We start from the raw sequence: 23712 nt of genomic DNA, 5'->3' as shown, positions 1-23712 counted from the left end.
GTTCCACATTCCCTGTCACATTCTAACCCCATTCTAAACTTCTTACCCAGTAACTGGAGAGTTGAAATGCCCACCCCAGCAAGCTAGGGGATCCTTTCCCAATAGGAGATGATAGATGAGCTATTTTGCTGCTACTCTTGGTTGGGGGCAAAGGGCCAGAGTGATTCTTGGAATTCCTGATCCACAGGGCTTCCAACTTCTAGAAAGGATTCACTCTCTTCCTTTCTGTTTATTATTGTTTTAATTTATTTCTGTTTATTATTATTTTAGTTTATACTTTTCATTATTTATGGGGGCTCAAGCTTAGGGTTGAAGTTACAGCTGACACTGAAGCTACAGCTGACATTTTGCTCCAGGACAGCACTGATCCAGGCGAAGCTGAGACCCCGTTCCAGGTGGAAGACTCACAGGACCTCCTCATTTGCTTGGTACTCCTCCTGTCTGCATGAACTGCCCCCTCCATTCCTGTTATACTGTCAGCAGATGTATCCATTTTTGAAATTAAGCCCCTGTGATGAGTTTTTTAAGCAGGTTAGACAAAAGGGTCATAATGATTGTCCATAAGGCAAACACCTTATTTCTGATTACGCTTCTACTGTTATAAGGTGTTTCCTCGATTTGAGTCAATTTACCATCCATTTTTAGTAGAAGGCTCTACTTCTGAGTTTTCAGACTGTGTTATTGTCTTTCTTGGGTAGCACTGGTCTCTATTAGTTTCCCAGGTTTTGAAGGGTCACAGTCTCTTTTATCAGTTCTAACCTTCCAGATTACCAGGACAGGTAAGTTTATATGCGCGCGCACACACACACACACACACACACACACAAAGTTCTCACAAACCTTCATAGTCTCCACTTTGGGTGGGTTCCCCTGGGTTCTTCTTGCTTAAATAAATAAAGAGATCTAAATGTTTCCCTTGCTCTGAAAATGTCACTGTCCGTCTAAGTAGTCCATGGTTTTCTTGGTCCACCAGGACTTCTTTCTTACATCAAAGAAACAGAAATGGAACTTGAATTGCTCTCTTCCCACTACTCAAGAACTACACTTTAAATCCTTCAGCTATGCAGAAATTGCCTCCAAAGTATTTCTGTTATTTTCCTCTATTCGGTCCTTCATATTTAGACTTACCTCTTGGGAGCCACTTTCCTTCTTACCCTTCCTCTGTCCTGACTTATCCCTCTGCACCAAAGAATCTTTTCAGGCCCTACCTCATAGTTGTTTCATTGTTTTCTCCACCAATCCCCTTCTTTGTGAGTCTTGGTAAAAAAAAAAAGCTAGCATGAGATCTGGTGACAGCTACTTGGTGGATGCAGGTCTTTCCATCATGGAAATCAGTCTGGGTGACCTGACAAAGATCAAAGCATGAAGAAGCCTTTCCCATTTCTGAGTAAATTTTGACCAATGGGTGGCCAAAGAAATGGAGCTCATCATTACTCCTTCAGGGACTTGGTTTCTTCCACTGTGAATTATTAGTATGGACTGTTTTGTTTTTTAACTTTTTTATTTTGATTTAATTGTAGTCACATACAGGCATAAGAAATAATACAAAGAGATCACATGTACTTTAATTGAGTTCCCCAATGGTAAAATCATGCAAAATTACAGTACAATTTTGCAACTAGAATATTAATGTTAATACAGTCAAGGTAGAGAACATTCTATCATCAGGAAGGCTCTTCATATGGCCCTTTTATAGATACACCCACATTTCTCTCCTATCCCTGACTCTTAGCAACAACTGATCCATTCCCCATTTTTAATTTTGTCATTTCAAAGAATATTATATAAATGGAGTCATACAGTATTTAATGTTTTGGGATTGGCCTCTTTTAGTCAATATAATTCTCTGGAGATTCATCCAGATTGTTGCATGCATCAATAGTTTGTTCCTTTTTTATTGCTCAGTAATATTCCTTGGTATTATGTACCATGCTTTGTTTAAACATTCACCCATTGAAGTTCATCTGAGTCATTTCCATTTTTAGCTATTATTAATACAACTGCTATAAATATTAACATACAGGTTTTTGTAGGCACATAAGTCTGCATTTCTCTGTGATAAATGCCCAGGATTGCAATTACTGGGTTTTATGGTAGTTAAGTCTAGTTTTTAAAGAAACTACCAAACTGTTTCCAGAGTGGCTGTACTATTTTACGTTCCAACCAGCAATGTATGAATGTTCCAGTTTCTCTGTATCTACACCAGCATTTGATGTTGTCATTATTTTTTATTTTAGCCATTATGGTAGATGTGTAGTGGTGGCTTTTATTTGCATTGGCTAATGACATTGAACACCTTTTCTTTGTATCTGTGTTATATTCTCTTCAGTGAAATGTCTCTTCATATCTTTTGCCAATTTCCTAATTGGATTATTTTCTTACTGTTGAGTTTTGAATGTTCTTTATTTATATATTCTTGATACTACTGCTTTGTCAGATATGTAGTTTGCACATATTTTTCTCCTCCTCTGTAGTTTGTCTTTTAATCCTCTTATCAGAATCTATCACAGAACAAAATTTTTTAATTTTGGTGAAGTTCAGTTTACCCATTTTCAGCTTATGGATCATGTTTTGGTGTCAAGTAACACCACTTGTGTACACTCTTTGTGTAGCCCTAGATCCTGGAGATTTTCTCCTGATTTTTTTTTTTTCTAAAAGTTTTATGTTTTACATTTAAGTTTATGATCCATTTTTAAAATTTTTTATGAGGTGTGAAATTTAGGTTGAGTTTCTCCCGCCGCCCTGGATGTCCAAATATCCAGCACCATTTATTGAAAAGGCTAACTTTTCTCAATAGAATTGCCTTTGCACCTTTATAAAAAATCACTTGTGCGTTTTTGTGCATCTTGTCAAAAATCTGTTGTACATACTTGTGTGGGTCTACTTCTAGGTTCATCTTTATCTATGCCTCTATCCCCCTGACATTAGCATATGGTCTTGATTACTGTAGCTGTATAATAATTCTTGATCTGATAGACTGATTTCTCCAACTTTTCAAAATTGTTTTAGTTAGTCTAATTCCTTTGCTTTTCCATGTAAATTCTGGAATATTCTTATTTTTATCAATAAAATATTTAGCTGAGATATTGATAAGAATTGTCTTAAACCTATAAATTAATTTGAAGAGAATTGACATCTCTCCTATATTGAGTTTTCCAATCCATGAACATGGTATGTCTGTCCATTTATTTAGATCCTTACTTTCTTTCATTGGTGTTATGTAGTTTTCAGTGTACAAGTCCTGTACATGATTTATTAGACTTATACCTGTCTTGGTTTGTTAGCACTGCTATGACAAAGACCACACAATGGATTGTCTTAAGCAGCAAGTATTTATTGTCCCACAGTTCTGAAGGCTAAAAGTACAAAATCAAGATGTTGACAAGACCAGGCTTTCTCCCATGGTCGATAGCATTCTGGTGATGGAAGTCTACTATCACGTGGTGATTCTCATCTTCTTCGCTGGCTTCCAATTTCTAGCTTCTGATGAATGTATCTGAATGTTCTCTTCATAAGAGCTCCCAACTATACAGATTAAGATGCACTCTGATTAAATTTGGCCGTTACTTAACTAGTAATAACATCTTCAAAGGGTCCTATTTACGGATGGACTCTATTTCACAGGAATGCAGTTACAATTTGAATGTGTCTTTTGTGGGTGCATAATTCAATCCCCAACAATGCTGCAGTACTTCTCTTCTTTTGAGAGTTTGAAATGGTATTATAATTCCAATTTGGTGTTCATTGCTTGTATTTAGGAACACCGTTGAATGTTGTATGTTTACTTTGTATCCTTCAACTTTATCAACTCACTTAGTAATTCTAGGAAGATTTTTAAAAAGTAAATCCTTTGGGATTTTCAACATAGGCGGTCATGTCATTTGCAAATATGGACAGTTTTATTTCTTCTTTTCTGTTCGATATGCCTTTTATTTCTTTGTCTGGCTTTATTGTACTGGCTAGAACATCGAGAACTATGTTGAATAAGAGTGGTGAGAATGCAAAAAAGAAAATAAAAATCTAGCCTCTAGTGTTTTGGAGTAGCTTGAAGGAAAAATCTGAAATAGCTGAATGGTAAGCCAAAACAAACTTTGAAATTTGTTCTGTAACTACTTGTTGAAGTGTACTTTGGAAATCATTGCTTTTTCTTTCTTTTCTTTGTATATATGTTATATTTAACAATAAAAATCATAAAAAGAAAAAAGAAGAGTGGTGAGAGTGGACATTCAGACCTTGCTCCTGATCTTAGGGGAAAACATCCGGTCTTTCACCATTAAATGTAATATTAACAGTAGTTTTCTTTAAACCCTTAATCAGTTTGCGGAATCTCCCCCTCCATTCCTAGGTTGTCAAGTGTTTTTATTATGAATAGGTATTGGATTTTGTCAAATACTTTTCTACATCAATTGATATGAAAAAAATGTGTGCATTTTTTCCCCTTTAACCTGTTAATAGTGTGGATTTCATAGACTTTCAAATATTAAACCAGCTTTGCATACCTGTAATGAATCTCACTTGGTCATGGTATATAATTTTTTTTTCATAGATTTACTGAATTCTATTTGCTAATATTTCATTAAGGATTTTTGCATCTATTTTCATGAGAGGTATTGACCTATACTTTTCCTTTTTTACTGTCTTGGTTTGATTTGGGTATCAAGGTAACAGTAGTTTCATACAATGAATTAGGAAATATTCCTTCCTTTTCTGTTTTCTGGAAAATATTAGGTAACTTGATGTTAATCCTTCTTTAAACATGTGGTAGAATTCTCCAGTGAAATTTTCTAGTCCTGGAAATTTCTTTTTGGGAAAATTTTTAATTTATTAATTCAATTTCCCCAGTACTTATACAGTGTCTAAATTATCTGTTTCATGGTGGGTGATTTGTGATAGTTTGTGCTTTTCAAAAAGTGACCCATTTGTCTAAGTTGTTAAATTTATACATACAGGTATTGCCTTTTGTCCTTTTGATGACTGAAGGTCTGTAGTCACATTCTTACTTCATTCTTGATGCTGGTAATTTGTGTCTTCTCTTTTTTTCCCTCTTTGCCAGTTTTGCTATAGGCTTGTCATTTTAAAAAATCTTTTCAAAGAACCAGCTCTTTGCTTCATAAATTTTCTCTATTGCTTTTCTGTTTTCAGTTTAATTGATTTCTGCTTTTACCTTTATTATTTCTTTCCTTCTGCATGCTCTGGGTTTATTGTGCCCTTCTTTTTTTACGGGTTCTTGATGTGGAAGCTGAGATTATTGAGTTGACTGTTTTTCTCTTTCCTTATACATGCATTTAGTGCTATACGTTTCTCCCTCACCACTGTGTTAGCTGTAACCCACAAATGAATGTTTTTTTCATTTTAATTCATTTGCTATAACTTTAAAAAATTATCTTTAGACATCCTCTTTGACCCATGGGTTCCTTAGAAGTCTATTGCTTAGTTTCCATGTATTTTCAGATTTTCCTGGTATATTTTTTGTATTAATTTTTAGTTTGATTTCACTGTGGTCAGATTATACACTCTGTATCATTTTGATTATTTTAATACTGTTGAGGTTTATTTTATGGCCAAGGATGTGATATATATATATCTGGTGCATGGTCCATGGGCCCTTGAAAATAATGTATATTTTGGTGTTGTTTGGTGGACTGTTCTACAAACGTCAATTAGAACCTGTCGGTTGATAGTTGATTCTTCCGTAATCTCACTGATTGTCTAGCTGTCAATCAATCATTTTGGGCTGTAAGTAATAGAATACCTGACTAAAGGTCATTTAAACAATGGACATTTATTCTTCTCAGTTAATAAGCTGTCTGGTGGCAGAAGGTTCTAGGGTGGTTCAGCAGCTCAGTGATGCCAGAAGCTGGGTCAGCTTCTGGCCTTTTCTCAATGTTGCCAGATGGCTGCACAGCTCCATGCATCAAGTCTACTCAGAAAATCACCAAAAAGCAGGACTGGAGATGCGGGGATTTATTCTTATGCATAGTTCTCTTATTGGTAAGGGCAACCTTTCCAGGACAACTTTTGCCAATGTCTCCCCAGATCTCATTTAGCTGCAAGGGAGGTGAAAAAAATTAATATCTTCCCTTTTTTAGTCTATGTCATGGGAGAAGGGCCCCCAGCAAGGCAGAATGGGAAGGGAAATGGCTCTTGTTGTAGGCAGCCAACAAGGTGCACAGCGATCCCCATTCTTCCAGCGGGAAAAATGAGCGTCTCATATAATAAGTGCTGTTTTTGGAAACCATGTAGCCAGAAAATGGCAGAATTTGGCATTTCTTACAAGATCAAAGCATCACTAGTGGTTAACTAAATATGGGCGCATAGACTTTTTGTTTTTCTACTTCATCTTCCCCAACCTTGAAAAATTGAGGAAAGTAACAAAATGTCCTTGAAGGACCCAAACATCTCATCCGTAGGTGACTCTGATTTGTATTGTTACAGAGCAATAGCTGATTATTCATTTAGAGGAAACTGTGCCTGACTCTAGCCCATGACTCTTGCTGCCACATCCCCCTCCTGTGCCCCTGGCAGACATTGCTAGTTAAAGGTAACGCTCTCTTCTCTGAGCCCAATAAAAAGATAATTCTCTACATAACCAAATTGTTGTCCTTAGAATCAGCATAAAAGATGAAATTGATTAGCCATCTCTGCAAGAGAAGCTGAGACCCTGAGCCAGTGGTTTCTGAAACTGTCCTTAGAGTTTTCAGGTGACAAACTCTCACTTTACAGAGTCCTGCCAACGTCCCCAAATCCAGTTCGCCCTTGTTTCTCATCTTCCTGGCACTGGCAGTCAGAGATGTACAAGAGTGAACAAAACCTTGGGGTACTTATTTGCCAGGCTTTGACAAGAAACAAGAGCATGACAAGGGAGATGAAACAATGTTTAGCCTCAAAGGACGTCAACCCTCTGAGGACAACTGTCGCCAACAGAGGTTCATCCTTATTTTGAGATTGTTTTGCTAAAATGGCATCTGCCCTGCCTTTCTGTCATACTGGGTAATAAAATAGCAGGGATCAAGCATTGAAATGGAAGAGGCCTTAGCACAGGGATTGTTATTAAAGAAGTTGCCAGTGTCAAGGCTCTGCTTTTCCAGAAAATCTTTATTTTCTTCTTGGCAATTCCTCTGCTGACAGGATGGCATCAGAACTTCTTAGCCTGGTGTGTGAGGATGCTGGTGATCTTGTTTCAGGAGTGCAGATGGTTGATGCTGGACGACCCAAGGCTTGGACACACTCTTTTCAGGTTGCCTGATGCCCAAGGGTTCTGAAGTCAGTTATGCGGTCAGCTAGCCAAAAAGCCCTGTCCCCAGGAAGGCCAACGCAAGCAAACTGCAGTCCTTTGGAGTCATCCATTCAGACAGCCAGGCAACCAATAGTTTAGGTCTCCCATACTATTTGTTCTTAGGGGTTGCAAAGTATTGCAGTTTACTTAAGCTACTGCCAGAAATGTAGGTTCAATGAAAAGATACACCAAGCAACAAGGGAGACCTGAAGTTTGTGGAAAACCAAGAGCTGTGTCCACTCTGGAGACTTTCTGGAAGTTCACTGAAGACCCAAGACTGCAGGAATCATCAACTGCAATTCTCCACCATTGACCTGGCCCAGATATCCCAGGGTGACTGCTTCTCCCTATCCACTCTGTCACTCTCTGCTCTGCCCATTTCTTTCTACATCATTTTTATTTGTTCTCAGGCCTTTGGTGCACATGGCACCAAGTGCTTCCCTACTTTGGAACTTTCCAGCTTTGGTTTCATTACCAATTGAATGAATCTGTCTGCATTTTCCTGATTCAAATTTTCAAGAGGCTCCTGTGGGCAGTGTGTCCCTATTTTAGTAGTAGTGCTTATGGCAACTAGATTCCTTAATAAGTTACTGGCATGGATTGGCAGTCCTTGGGTTGAGTGACAAGAAAGAGGAGATGAGTGGCATCAGATGTGGCTACCCGAGGCTGAGCCTTCGGCAGGGGCTATGAGAGGTATGGGTGTCATTAGCAGGGGCTCAAAAGCTTGACCATTATCACCATTTACCTGCCTGGTACACCTGTCATGTGCTGAGCCCTGGGGATGGAGGGATGAGTTCAGAGAGCCCCTGGTTTTCGGGAGCAGAGTCCTGCAGATGTGACACCCCATATCATAATGAAGGTATGAGACCTTCTGTGTGACTCTTGTAAACCGGCTGTTTGATTCCCTTTTTTTTTTTTTTAAAAAAAAAAAAAAAAGGTTTAGCAGAAAATTGTTTGAAGTCATTAGGGGTGCACTAACCCTGAGTAGAAACTTAAATATCAGTTGAATTATACTCAATCAAATTGGGAAAACTGGAGGCAAATAAAAAGAATGGGGGTGTGCTGAAGGGCAAGAAGACTATAAAAAAGGATGAAAATGTTAAAAACAAGGGCTTCGGAGTCCGGCAGATTTGGATTTGAGTACCAGTGTATCTCAAGCTGGTTGAGTGCATTTAAACAGTTACTTGGCTCCTTGAGACATTGTTTCTCCATCTGAAAAATAAAATGATAATCTCTCCTTTTGGATCATTATAAAGATTAAACACAATAATGTTTATAATATAAACAGGAACTAAGGGTTTGATCAGCAAGAACTGCCATCTCTTCTTATTTCATGGTATCTAATTTGGTGCTGATGAGGACACAGGAAAGTGGGTTATTTTAAATACACTCTCATTCACATAGTCCTGAAAGTTATTGAAGATTGTCCATTGTAAAAGCAAAACTCTTACATATGGATTCCAGGTCTCACTCTCAAAAAAGTATTTTGCAGGTAAGTACCACAGGCATCATCCTTGACCTTCATCATCTTGATATTATCTCACTTCTAGGACTCCAAGAATGACATCTGTGCTGCCGAGACGACAATCTGCACTAAAAATAACCCAAGAGGGCTGTGGTAGTTAGACTCAGTTGTCAATTTGGCCAGGTGAAGACACCTAGTTCTGTTGCTGTGGGCATGAGCCAACGGTACATGAACCTCATCTGTTGCTGATTACATCCGCAGTTGGCTAGGAGGCGTATCTGCTGCAATGAGTGACGTTTGACTTAATTGTCTGGTGCTTAAATGAGAGAGCCCAACGTAGCACAGCCCAAGCAGCTCAGCAATCCTCATCTCAGCACTTGCAGCTCAGCCCAGGCCCTTGGAGATGAAGAAAGAAATCACCCCTGGGAATGTTGTTGGAACCCAGAGGCCTGGAGAGAAGGCCAGCCGAGAACATCCTGTGCCTCCCCATGTAAGAAAGAACCTCATTTGAAAGTTAGCTGCCTTTCCTCTGAAGAACTGAAGAAATAAATCCCCTTTTATTAAAAGCCAATCTGTCTCTGGTGTGTTGCATTCCAGCAGCTAGCAAACTAGCACAAGGGCTTATCATAGGTCTCCCTTCATTTATGCTTTTAATGACACAGGGCTGGGAAACTGAATTCTTATTGTTTCTGGGTTTGACCTGAGAGTACTGAATAAACTCATTTATGGTTTTGCAAGTCTAAAATAATTTCTAAAAATCTCCTCTACTGCCAGTAAACTCCAGGAGCATCTTTAAATTTCTACAACTGGAAGGTTAGGGTCAACTGGTTTATATATTTCTTATGATACTTGATACCCAACATCATGTACTGACATCAAGCAAAACTAATATTTATCAAGGAGCAATATTAAGTACATTTGCCTTCAAAAGTCCAGAACTTCCAGGAGTCTATGTCATCAAGACCTTTCCAGAAATGAACACATCATCCAAATAAATTAACACTTGTAGGTAATTCATGTCCTGTTCAGTTTTTTCATCCGACATTGAAAAACAGCAAGGAGTTCAACTGATATAACTCCACAGACTATAAAAAGACATCGTTTCTTTCTTTTCAGAAGCCATGGATAATTGCTCAGACCCATTAGTTAAATCAATGAATAAAAAATCCCTGACTCACTAGGAAACAGGTTCTATAATCCTGATTTTAGAATATGGAATATTGATCTGTCTCATTTTTTCCTAGAGTGCTTCTGCTTGAAATGGTAGTCTATGTACATCCCCATCTTGCCTAATTTCTGATGCACTACTGCAAGGGAAAATATAATAGAAAGGGCACAAGAATGGAGATCATGCCATTAATCTTTAATGTGCTCTTCCATGTCTCTGAATTTCATACAATTCAGTTCCAAAAGTAATGAAAGTCTCGCAGTTCTGATTTATGTTGCTTCCTCTGCCTTGTCCTATTGATGGAGAGAGAGAGAAAAATGAGTGGATATTAGTGCAATTCAGCAAGATAAACACACACAAATGCACACCTATACACACATCTACACACTGTGGGATGAAGAATAGATTTTGGAAGTTGGAGGAGATAACTCTGGACATGCTCAAGGAATATGTCAGTAGGGCATCTAACTAAAAATGTCTAGTAGGCAGCTGGATATGTGGTTCTAAGACTGAGGAATGAAATCGGTGTTGGTAAAATACATTTTAAAGTCCTCAGATTCTCTGTGATAATGGAAGTCATGGGGTTGTATGAGTGACCAAAAAAGAAGATCTAGAATTGCATATCAACATTTAGGAATAAGCAGAGAAAGGAAAGATTTGGGATTTCTAAGAGTTTCCTGAAAAAGGATGCACTAAGCCCCTTTATACACAATACACTTTCAAGAAGGAGCACAGTTACTCTACAGGCCAGTAAAAGCTGTGGGTGAGGTAGTGCTTGGGGTTAGTGGGGTAGGGTGGTGGACAGAAGCCCCAGCTGTGACGCTGTGATGGAACAATAACCACCAGATGTCCTGTGACCTTTTCCAGCCAATTGCTCTCAAATCTGCATGGAACTCTCCTGAACTTCAGGCCTGTATTTTTTAGTCTCTTAGATGCCCCATAAATACCTCATCTTTCCTATCAAAAATGATCTCATTGAGAAATGTTTAGAAGGTTAAAAACTGCGAATTAGTGACTGATTGAGTGAAGGAGTGAAGAAGAAGAAGTTGACCATTTGAAGGCTGTAGCATCCTTCAAAAGCATGTGGGGTGAAGAACTGCATTTTTTTTTTTAAAGAGAAAAGATGTGCTTTCACCTGAGACTCAGAGTTAGAGCTCTGAAGCTATGAAAGTCAGCAGTACCCAATACAGGAACTGTTTAAAAACTTAAAAAAGGATCAGATTTTGACTAGTGATATGAATGAAGCTGATCTGGATTGGGGTAGCTTAGAATACACAGGATAAAGAATGATAGCGTACATATTTTAAAACTTCAACTTCTTTGTCAGCCCAAAAAAAGAGATGTTTAGTTGGTGTAAAATTTATATTTTGGGTAGTGCATTACCTAATTTAACTTGTATGATTAGTTTAGCTGAACACCATAAGTACATGGACTCTTGAATAAGGTGTGCGATCTTGTTGGCTTGTCCAGGTTGGTGTGATCCCGGTAACCTGGGCAGTGAATTAGGAAGTATTTGCAAATCCCCTTTGGGGGACTGAGGAGAAATGAGGAAATATTCAATTACCCCATTTGGAGAATTTCTGATGTTCTCGCAAGCAGTGGGGACAACCAAATCAATAGGCTGAGCCCACTATCTTGGGGTTTGCCACTATGAAACTTATTCCTGCAAAGGATAGGCTAAGCCTACCTAAAATCATGCCTAAGAGTCACCTCCAGAGAACCTCTTTTGTTGTTCAGATGTGGCCTCTCTCTAAACCAACTTGGCAGATGAACTCACTGTCCCCGCCCCCAGGAGAGATATGACTCTCAGGGGTGTAAATCTCCCTGGCAACATAGGACAGAACTCCCAGGATTCACTGGGACCTGGCATCAAGGGATTGAAAAAGCCTTCTTGACCAAAAGGGAAACGAGAGAAATGAGATAAAATAAAATTTCAGTGGCTGAGAGATTTCAAACAGAGTTGAGAGGTTATCCTGGAGGTTATTCTTATGCATTATATAGCTATTCCTTTTTAGTTTCTGGTGAAATGGAATGGCTGGATAGGCATACCTGAAACTGTTGGGCTGTGTTCCAGTAGCCTTGATTCTTGAAGATGATTGTACAGTGATATAACTTTTACAATGTGACTGTGTGATTGTGAAAACCTGTGTCTAATGCTCATTTTATCCAAGGTATGGACAGATGAGTAAAAAAAACTGGATAAAAATAAGCAAATATAGAGAGCAAGGGTAAAATAAATTGGGTAAATTGAAATACTAGTGGTCAATGAGAGGGAGGGGCAAGGGGCATGGGGTGTATGTATTTTTTCTTTTTGTTTATTTTTCTAGAGTGATGCAAATGTTTTAAAATGGTCATGGTGATGAATAACAACTAAGTGATGATTTTGTGAGCCACTGATTGTACACCATGCATGGACTATTTGTATGTGAAGATTCATCAATAAAAAATATTTTTAAAAAGAAGTGCTTTCAGAGATATTTACTGATATAATACGCACTTCTATTAGACTCTGAACTCTTGAGACTGGGCTGTGTTATTTATTTCTGGGTCCCAGTGCTTAGAACAGCATCTGGCACAGATAAGAGCTTCTGAATAAATGTTTGTAGAATTGGTTTGAACACACTTTCATATGGGGCAAGAAATGGGCCCATGAGGATTTATCACAAAACATCCTCAAGGGGCCCTAGACCGCTTCTGCTCAGGCAATCATTTCATCAGCCAGATGAGGGAATTGGGTCACATCCTGAGACAAGCAGCGTAAACTCTTCTCAGTTGTACCAGACTAGTTTATTACACCTATTTATAATAGAGCGCTTATCATTATCACCATTGTTTTCACTACTAACCAACTGCAGTCAACAAATGAGCTCAAAACATTGGGTTAGAGCAACTCCGTCAGTCATTCATGACCAATTCTGCACTTAAAAGAAACATCAGCCCTTCTTCAAGGGTTTGGGGGTTACTGCTGCCTGTCTGCCAGAGGGTGGCGGGGAGGTTTCAGCTGAGGTAGGTAGTCATTTACAGTGCTACCAATGATATCACCTAAATCTTTGTGAGTAGTGCACTCTTCAGGGAAAGTTGTGGATGCCAAGAAGGAGATCCTTGAAAAGTGGCTGGAGATCCCCTTCAGCTTTTACTGTGTTGTGAATGCATTTGTTTGGCTAAGGGGGCAGGAACTGATGCAGACGGTCTACATCTGACTATGCACTGACCTCATTAAGGTGCATGTGGTTGAGTGTGTGCTTGTGTGTGTGTGTGTGTGGTGAGGTGTTGCTATTAAGACTCATAGTCCCTCTTAAGGGGTGATTGATGGCATTAAAGGTCACCTACATGTTAAAAAAGCATCAACAGCACCCATCAGATGTCCAATGAAATGTCTCCCATTTCAAGGAGACACACAATCAGCTGATGGTTTAGCTTCTCCTCCAAAGGAAAGAAGCAGTTTGAAACAGTGGAAAGAACGTGGGCTATGGAGTCAGATGAATGAGACTTGGTTCCATGGTTTAGGAAGCATACAGTTTTGAAAGGGTAATGAGATACAAGTACTTCAATCTACTAAAAGGTAGAATGATTCAATGGCATCAGAGAGATGCAAAATTCCCCAAGAGCATGTATGATGATAGATCTCCAGGAACCTTTCCAGAAAAGGAGTGACTGCAATGAAGCTCTGGGGAATGGGGGGTGGGGTAGGGAAGGCAGAGTAGGCAAGCAGCCAAAAGAGAGGATAAATGCAGGGATGGGGAAAATCTCACATCCATGCAGGGTCTAGCAAAGGTTGGTGAGAGCATTTATTCTGTGATGACAGGTAGAAGAAGAAGCTGAATAGGAGGTTGGTCTTTATCCCAGAAGGCATCAAAGGCCATGCTAAAAACCTCAGATTTCATTTTCTAGTTATTGGGGAGCCTTTGAACGTTTGTGAGCAGGCAAGTAATATAATCAGAGTTGAGCTTTAGATAAAGTATCAGAACAGCTATGTTTAGTATGAGTTGGAAGAGAAAAGGTGAGGGAGCAGGGAGAACAATTGAAAATGCATTGTTAAACCATTCATATTTTCTAGGTTGGCAACTTGCTGGTTATCACTCTATTCTTTGGAGATTTAATTACACATGAGTTTTTCTATAAAGAAAGTTCATTGAGCAAGAGAAAGAGAAAGGCTTCAAAAATGGAGTTAGCACAAAGAAGTGGGTCCCTGCCAGCTACTTCTATTTTCCTCTTTTTATCACCCTAAATAATAATCAACAGATGTCAGAGAAGCTGGTGATTCATTTTACAGCTAATAAAAGGTAAGAAACACAATTGTTTTAGGAGACTTGGTTATGAGCCCCTGATTTTTAGCTATAATACTGAATTGCCATAAAGTAATAGAGATTTATTTAGTACATACCACTTACAAAGTCCATTTTGAGAAACCTTAAGTCATTTGTCTCCCAGAGTTAGAGATAATCTATTCAGTATCATCAACCTTTTTCCCCCTCAACTAGGGCTAATTTTGAAAAAAAAAATTGTAAACATGACAAATTTTCTATCAGTCAGAATGAAAAGATGAATTTTATTGACTCTTGTGGAGAAAACTTATATTCTAATAACTTAAATCACCTGGTTTATTAAATAGACAAATGTCAATGAAAAGACTTGATATAGCATTTTAGTCACAAAATGTTCTTTTCTGTGCATATTGGAAAAATTGCAATAAGGAGAGAGGCTTCTAATTTCTAACTTCATGCTTGAATTAGATAAAAAATGACATTAGTTATAATAAATTAACACATAAATTATATCATATGTATGGCTAGGTGATGAACATCTGTTTTTCTCCTAAATGCGCCACAATCACCTCATCTTTTCTCTCAAAGGTGAACTTATTGAGAACTATGCAGAAGGTGGAATAGCAAGGATTAGTGACTGAAGGCCAAGGGTTGCTCGTAGCTGATTTAGGCAAAACCCTTTATTGTACACCGTGGAGAAACAAGCTCTGGAGATGTGCAGTGACTTCCTAAATTAAATTCTACCAAAGAGCATTCATTTGGGTCTTGAACTTTTTATTATTTTGTTGTTATTTTATCTTTTTATTTCTACTATAAAATAGATTCTTCTTTTGAGTTACATAGAAGGAATTTGGGGTCATTTTTCTTCTATTCACCTCTAGAAAACTGAGCGATATTTATCATTTTTCAACCCATTTTCAAGCTTGTAGATTTGGGGGGTTGTTACTGCTACTTGTATTGATTCTAGGATAACGTAACCAAGACATCAGTTCTGTTTTCTTCTTCAAACTCCTCTACAGAATTAATGTGTATAATGGCATTTGTGAGCAACGTGGGCTTTGCAGAAGATCGTGTGAAGGGAACGGAGGAGAGATTTATTACACCCTGCATTAGACACTGTTCAACGTGGAATCCGAAGTTCAGACCATTCTCTTCTCCTCCTTGTCATTGCCCAGCCACAAGCAGTTCTTTTCTAGCCTTTCGGTCAGTAGAAAAGTTACTATCCTTTCTTTTTCCTTTTCCAAGAGTTCAGCTCTGGCCCCAGATGCTATCTCTGAAATATCCACTGGTGTCCAGTGAAAGAAAAGGCTGGCCAGTTAACAGAGCCTCACCTTACAAAAAAAGTTACGACTCCCCTTTTGCACTGAGTATGCCCTTTGCACTCTGTTTCCACCTACACAGCTTATCAAGGTGTTTTCCACAAGTTACGGAAGTTCTCTAAGGAGGAGAATCTCTACTCCTTACTCATTATTGGGGTGATATATGAGCAAAGATAGAGAGCAAAGCACTGTGTGCAGAAGGGATGAAAACAAAACAATAATGTGTACAGGGAAAGAAGAAGAAACAAAGTCACTGATGGTGCTTTTGTGTTCTCTTCTAAGCTCAAAGTTTGATTAAGACCATCTGGCCCATTCGACAGTAGCTAGCACAAGAAAATACTTAAAAGACTGGTTTTCTGATATTAAATATGACATTTGAAACCCAAATAATTCTTATTATTGAGCCTGAGATCAAAGGAGAACTGAATTAGCTGTAGGAATAGAACCGTAAATAGAAAAGGCATTCATCAAAAAACACGTTATCCTTTCTGGGTCAGCTTACATGTCATGTATCTCTTCACCGATGATGGAAAAATAAAATGTATTTGGTGGAAAAAATATTAGCAAGAAACTATCAAGGGAATCTTCTTGATGCAAATGTAATATGCATCCATATATTTTTATGTGAAAAGGCTTCTTTTAAAATAATTATACTGCATTTCTCTATCTTATTTTTAAACATTTTTGAAGCCCATGGCTTCAATAATTTTTTTCCCTAAGATTTTTCTTACTATTAGGCATTCAGAAAAATTTATACAAGGTTCCCATAGTAAATTAACACTGCTATATTAAGATTCTTAAATCCCTTAATAATTCTTTGGATAATTCCTAAATTACTCTAAGAACTGTATCCTTGGAAATAAATCCTAAGAACAAAATGAACATGATTTTGTCGAAAGTACCAGCTATAGAAAATAGGCATCTTAAAATGAAGTAGAAAAGTGGCAAAAGCTTTTTAGACAACCATTAGCTATCCTCATGGAGGAATAGATTAAAATGTCGAAAAGAAATAGAAATGTTAAATGCCCTAATTTTGTGTCAAGTATGTAATTTCTTTTTTGTTTTGTTTTATATCCAACCAGTTGGAACCTACAAAATAATACAGCACAGATTTCTTTTTGTTGGTCCTATAATACTTCCCCTGGAACAATTATGCGTGTGATTCGGCAACTGTCACAGCCAAACTGATGTCTTCCCTTGGGACCCCAAGGAACAATTGCCCTTCCCCGTGGGGAGGCTCTAAAAGCTGAATCTAAAAGCCAAGCCCATTGGATAAATGGCAGCAGCTCTCTGGAGTGGGTCACCCTTTGTGGATGGGGCAGGGAGGCTGCACATTTGGGCCAAAATGCCTTCTCCCAAATGATCCATTGCAGTGTGTGTGCAGAGCACGTAATAACCAAAGAGGGAAATCCATGACAATTTTTTAACTTAGTGAAAAACATGTTCCCCCCCTCCCCAATCTCCTAAGGGTCTAAGTTTTTGTTTATTTTTTAATTGTCCTAGTTTGCTTCAATCCTTTTCTGGGTTTTCATGTCATTTAATGAATATGGCACAGTTATTTTATTTGCAAACTAAATAGCACACAATAATTTTTGGTGTTCAGAAACCCCCACGATGTAACTTCAGATCTATAGCATGTATAAAGAAGAGGTTTTTCATTAATTTAATTGTTCCCTAAATTTCCCTTTTTCTCCCTTCTTAATTACTCACTCTCCTGCCTCTTCCTTATAGGTTTCAAAACTTCAGGAAAATGAACCTATTGAGTCTCTTGCATAGGAAAAGTATGGGCCTGGGAATCAGGGACTTATGGCGATTGATTCACTCTGTGATTTTTGGAAAATTACTTAACCTCTCTGAAATCCAATTTCTTATCTATGTGACAGGGCTAGTAAAAGCTCTCAGAATACTTTGGAGGATTAAATGATAAAACATTAGAGCAGGTTCCAGAGCCAGCCAGCTGTATCTGGCCTCCTAATCAACCACTTGCTATCTACTATGGATTGAATCGTGTCCCCAGAGGAGATATGTTCAAGTTCTAAACCCCTGGTGATCCTATTTGGAAATAGGATCTGTGAACATGTGATTTGTTAAAATGAAGCCAAACTGGTTTAGAGTGGGCCCTGATCCAATGGGAATGGTGTCCTTATGAAGAAGAAATTTTGGAACAGACATGGTGAGTGAGAGAGAAAGCAGCCCTGGGACAGAGGCCGAGGTTGAGTTATGCCACGGGCCAAGCAGTGCCATGAATTGCTGGGCACTGCCAGATCCCAAAAGACTTCAGAGGTACTGTGGCCCTCAGGACATTTTGTGTCAAGTATGTAATTTTTTTGTTTTGTTTTGTTTTATATCCATCTTGAATTGGACATCTAGCCTTAGAAACTGTGAGACAACAAATTCCCGTTTTGTCTTAAGCCACCCACTTTGTCTTAAGTTTGTGGCACTTCATTATGGCAGTCCTAGCTGACCAACATATAGTCTGAGTCAGATTCTTGTCCTTTTTGGGCTTCACTTTTTTCATATGTAAAAATAGGAGCAAAAATAGTTCTTATCTTGGATAATTGTTGGGAGGATTAAGTGAGTTCATGCACATGAAGGCCTTAGACAGTGCCTACTGCATAGTAAGCACATTGCTAAACAAACAACCTTCTCAGGTTCATGGTGTGTCAGAGGGGTCTCCATTCTCTCCATCCCTGACTCAGAGGACACTCAAGGGAACCTGTCCAGTTCCATAGACCAGTTTCTTTCCCTCACAGAGAGGTTATGCAGGGTCCCTTGGAATTTTGTGTGGTCATGTCACTGGGAGGTGTTCTCAGGTAATGGCTGGATTTTTGCTTTCCAAGGTCTAGAAACACTGGCTGGGTATCGGTGCCATGCATTCAGGCATTCAGGAGAAAGCAAAGTTGCAAAGCTAGGTGATGACCTCCCTCACATATGGGACAGTCTGCCATGGCCAGTCTGTAGGACAAAGATCTGTGCCTTAGTCCATCAGAGCTCTCAGTGATGCTGTTGTCCCAGGAATAGTCACCAGGAGACCCCCAACGGGGAGTGTCAACAGAAAGCACAAATAGCTGACAACCAAGGACTGTTCTCTAACTCATGCCTGACAGACCTAGGCCCTTGTGTGTGTACAGAGTGCAGGAGCAAGCAGTTCAGTGAAAATCAAAGTGGTTCAGTGAGATCATTGATTGTCCAGAGATCTGATTAGGAGAGCCATCTATTCCAGCACTACTGAGTCTGCCTGAGCAAAAACCAAGAACAACCATGCAAGTGGAGCTTAAGGCATCTGTCAACTATGTCATTTAGGGAATGGGTATCTGTGGGTTGTTACTGGATGTCTGCACCTCCATCCTTGTTTAGAGCTTTCTCATAGTAAGCTGCTTTCAGAATTTCCCTTCATCTGGGTGAATCCTGGTGGGTAACCCACATACTTAAAAATTACCTCTCTCCTGGAATTGGGATGGTTAGAATGTTCCTGGCAGGATAAATCTGCCACAGTAGGTACAATATGGGTTGGACTGTGTCCCTCAAAAGACATACTCAAATCCCAACCCCAGTCCTACAATTGTGACCTTATTTGGAAATAGGATCTTTGATGAAGTTATTCAGTAAAACACGGCCAAATTTGATTAGGGTGGCCCTAATCCAATATGACCAGAGTCCTTATATGAAGGCATAATTAGACATAGACAGATAGTCATGGGGAGAATGCCACATGACAACTGAGGCAGAGGTTGATGGCAAACCACCAGAAGCTAGGAAATGGAAAGGAAGGATTATCCCCTATAGATTTTGGACTTCTGGTCTTCAAAGCTGTGAGACGAGGCATTTCCGTTTTTTAAACCACCACATTTGTGGTGCACTGTTATAGCAGCTTTAGGTAAGTAAGACAAGCAATTAGTTCCTGCTCATGTATTTCCTAGGATGGTTCCTTGTTTCTGCTGGTCAATAGGTGTGCAAGCATACTGTTATCAGTTCACACTTGGATGTGAGAACCAACACCAGCTCCCACTTTGACCCAACATCCCCAGTGACCCTCTGCGTATTCCCCAAACTTGTGGACAATTGCTTATTTTAAACCTAATAGTTCTGATTTGTGCGTTGAGTATCTATTCTCTCAAACATATAGGCCCTTGCTGGTGAGAACCACAGGCTTCCTTCCTTTACTTTTTCACTAATATAATATAAACATGGACTTTGTAGACTCTTTAGAAGGGTATAGCAGAACTCTAAATATCTCACGGGCCTCCCTTTATCCACTCTAAAAGGTTTTAGGGGCTGGAGGAGAGACGGCAAGAAGGGTAGGGACAGGGGGCTGTCAGGTCTACTATTAATCCTGGAGCTTCCTCTTCCTCTTATATAGTATCCAGTCTCTACTGGATAACCTCAAAATAGGTCACTAAATTGTTTAGCAATCTAGAAATAATCCTTACAACTGTCCTATAATTCCTCTAATGCCCAGAGCCCTCTGATTTTGAGAGGGATCCCTCAACTAAACATGTCCTTAAGCCAAAGTTTTCTACTTACAGATGGACAGAAGGATTCTGGCTGCAGCAGAAAATAAATGAGTTTCCTGCAGCTAGCCCAGTGTTTGGTGGGATAAGTTGCTATATTCCTAGTATCCATTTTATTTAAACTCTCAATCACAAAAGCCCCTATACGATACTCATGAAAAGTTTGATGTATGATATTAAAATATGGGGTTCTGGACCACAAGAGCCTAAGGACCCCGGCAACGCATTGCAATATTGCACTTAAAATATTTGGTCATAAGTGTTTTGGGATTTCTGGGGTACAATATACAGCGGCAGCTGTAGGTGCTTATTTTGGCTTCTTAAAATAATTTAGAAGCTTTTGAAGTTGGCCAAATCTCAAGTTATTTGATCCATATTAGCCATGCTTCTTTAATTCAATTCTAAAAAGAACTCTAAAACCAAAAACCCTCCAGGTAAAGTAAGTCAAGTCTGACTTCTATCCTTGCCTGATGATATAATCTCCAGAGGATCATTTCAATAACCCCGAAGAAGTCACTTTACCTGAATAAAATGTTATGGGTTGGAAAGGGCCCGTTGATGCAATGAAGAAACGACATTTGAATGATGAATTTGGTCTGATTCTACCTTGTAGCTAATAGGTATTGGATCTTACAACAGCTCTAAAACCATTTCCTCTCCAAGGAAGTTGAATAGGAATGTAGAATCAGAATGACAATGGTGAAGTATGATTACCGCCGCCTTGGCCAATCAGAAGAGTGAGGTTCAAAGTTGCTTTCTTGGATTGAAGTGTGCACAGGAGAGCTAATATGGGCAGTGAAGTGGGTGTGGCCACCCTTGAGGCCTATGTTAAATTAATCATTCTCTTGGTGGCCTCATTGAGTCAAAAGAGACTTCCAAAAGCAGATATGCATTTAACCAATGCATTGCTTTTTAATGACCAGCAATCATCGTCATTTCATTTAGTTACAAAGACCTCCCCATGGAAAGCCTTCAGACTCTGTGGCCTCTCCTTTATCCACAGACCTTACAATGTCAGTTGGGGCAATCTCTGAAGAAGGCACCAAAATCTTGCATTCTTTGTTTCTGGGTGATTTCAGTGGACTTTGCCCTCTCTTTATTTTGAAGTCTGTACAGTGTGCTGAAACATGGATCTGGCCAAGATTGCTTCCTCTTTCAGCCTGGCTTGTCCTGGTCTTTAGTGATTTAAATTAGTTTTGGAACTGAGTGTGGGACTTGAACTGATGTGGAAGTAAGGTGGGTCAGATAACCAGTTCATGAAGAGACCCAGGCAGAAATGGGTCAGTAGATACATTGGGAACGATCTTCACGGACCCTGTCCCATGGATCCAATTTACTTCAAATGACCGTATTCGTTCTCTTAAGAAGGCCTGAGGAAAGTTTTTCCCTAGGAATGGTCTCCCAAACCCAAGTCCCTAGTTCATACAGAAAGATATACAAGATTGTGGTCTTGAAGGCCATCTCCTTCCAAGAACCCCTCACTTGGGGAAAGAGATGGTGTCAGGATGCATCTGAGATGTCATGTGCTGGGGTCAGAAGATGGAGCATGGGTGGAAGTGGTTTGCCTGACTAGCTGAATAAAGAGTCCTTTCTCCACTGGAGCCCACTGACTCTTCATAAAACACAAATAAAATCCTGTCACTCCCCTACTTAAAACTCTTTGATGGTTTGACATTGATTATGAAGTTCTAGCCCTTCAGCCCTACATTTTAACTCTCCATATAAGGCAATGCTTAATTAACTGGACTTTCCTTCACCATGATCCCCATCTACTCTTCCTTCATAGCACGGGTTGGAAAACTATGGCTTGTGGGCCAAATCCAGCCCACATAGACTGGACCATAAGCTAAGAATGATTTTTACATTTTTAAATGATAGTATAAATACCAATACAATATTTTTGACTTTGCCTCTTGGCTTACAAAGCCTAAAATATTTACTATTTGGCCCTTTTCAGGTCAAGTTTGCTGCCCCCTGCTTTATAGTATTATGGTGCTGATTGCTGTATAGTACCCCCAAACAGACCATCGTTGCATTCCATCATGCCTTTGTTCAAACTATTCCTGCTACCTGAAATTGCCTTTCTTTCACAATTATTGAACGTTTTCCAAGAGTTAGGAGCCTGGAATACAAATCAAAGAAGACACAGCCTCTGCCTTCTAGGAGCTCACAGCTTTGTGGGAGAGACACACAATGAGCACAGCACTGTGGAAAGGGCTTGGTTGGTTAAACACAGGTGCAATGGGGACAACTGCATCAGACTGGAACATCAAGGAAAGCTTTCTGGAAGAGGTGGTATCTGAGCTGAGTTTTTAAGAAAAAATAGGAGTTTGCAAGTTCCAAAGGGGATCTAAATTAAGGGTTTTCAGGCAGATGAGAGGCCTTTGAAGCCACAGAACTGTCAAGACCTTCAAATCAGGATAAAGCTGTGTGGGTTCATTAGAGGATTTTGAATAGGGAATGGCAGAGTCTATTTGCCCAGTAGAAAAATGGTACAGACAGAAAAGAGAGCACAGCCAAGACTGAGGACAGGAAGACCAGATAGGAGGTTGTTTCACTCATTCTAAGAAAGCCTGACATATAAATTAAGGCAGTGGTAGGGGTGGGGATGGAGATTGGGTCGGGGGAGGAGTGCTCCATTTGAGAGACTCTAAGGACTCCTCAGTGACAGATGGGTTGTTGCAGATAGGGTGAAGGAGGTTGGAAAGCCTTGCTCCTGGTCCTGACTTATAGGTGCTGGCTCAGGTCCCTGAGAAGAGCTGGGGAATGTCAAGGAAGACCAGGTGGGAATGAGCAAGGAGAATGAGGTATTGAGTCTCTTGTTAGAATGTGGCTGCCTTCAGGCATCACCTCCTCCAGGAAGTCCTCAGGCTGAATTAGAATCCTTCTTTACATCCTCATGTCTTTGTGTGTTCTGCCATAACATTTACCAAGCAACATTTAAACAATGTTTATTTTTCAGTTTTCTTTCTTTCTTTCTTTCTTTCTTTCTTTCTTTCTTTCTTTTTCTTTTTCTTTCTTTCTTCTTTCCTTCCTTTTGTTCCTTCCTTCCTTTCCTCCCTCCCTCCTTGCTTCCTTCCTTCTACTCATCCATCCTTCCTTCCTTCCTTCTATCCTTCCTTCCTTCTTTCTTTCTTTCCTTTCTCTCTCCTTTCTTTCTTTCTTTCTTTTTTCACTTAGATGAGTGTGTTTGCTGAAAGTTGATGTCATATATAATTTATCTTTGCATCACCAGGGCATAGCACAGTGTCCAAGTGCTCAATAAATGATTACTGGGCTGAACTGAATAGAGGTAGGCCCTGTAAAGGAGGGCCCCAGCTCAATGTGGGTGACAGAGAATAGCTTTGTCCTCAAACAGATCTGGGTTAGAATCTTCCCATTTTCTAGCTTTTTTGAACTTTATCGAGTCACTTCCTCTTTATACATAAATGAAAATATATCTCTCACTGCAAAAATGAATAAAATAGAGTCTGCATGCATGAATAGTAGAAAGACTTTGAGAGCTTGAAAGTCAGAAGGCGAGGGTTCTAGTCTTGGCTCTGCTACTAGCAATGAGACCTTGGCCTCGGTTTCTCCATTTATAAAATGATAGTGTTGGATTAGATCATGTCTAAGTTCCTGTTCTAGTTTGCTAGCTGCCGGAATGCAATATACCAGAAACGGAATGGCTTTTAAAAAGGGAAATTTAATGAGTTGCTAGTTTAAAGA

The 23712-nt window shown here is 39.4% G+C and overlaps 1 long non-coding RNA gene across 3 annotated transcripts in view; it reads left to right on the top strand.

Annotated features, from left to right (window-relative positions):
• LOC143667214 (uncharacterized) overlaps positions 1-23712 on the top strand; it is a 64834-nt gene that overhangs the window by 23742 nt on the left and 17380 nt on the right. For 2 of the 3 annotated variants that reach the window (XR_013167952.1, XR_013167953.1), the window contains exons 2-3: positions 13967-14192; positions 15194-15377. This is a non-coding gene — a long non-coding RNA (uncharacterized LOC143667214). Of the gene's footprint in view, positions 1-13966; positions 14193-15193; positions 16517-23712 lie in introns of those variants that run through there. The other variant, XR_013167951.1, reaches the window with a different exon arrangement.

Source organism: Tamandua tetradactyla, chromosome 2 (assembly GCF_023851605.1).
Source record: "Tamandua tetradactyla isolate mTamTet1 chromosome 2, mTamTet1.pri, whole genome shotgun sequence".
NCBI lineage: Eukaryota > Metazoa > Chordata > Mammalia > Pilosa > Myrmecophagidae > Tamandua > Tamandua tetradactyla.
This window is presented reverse-complemented; position numbering and strand designations above follow the sequence as displayed.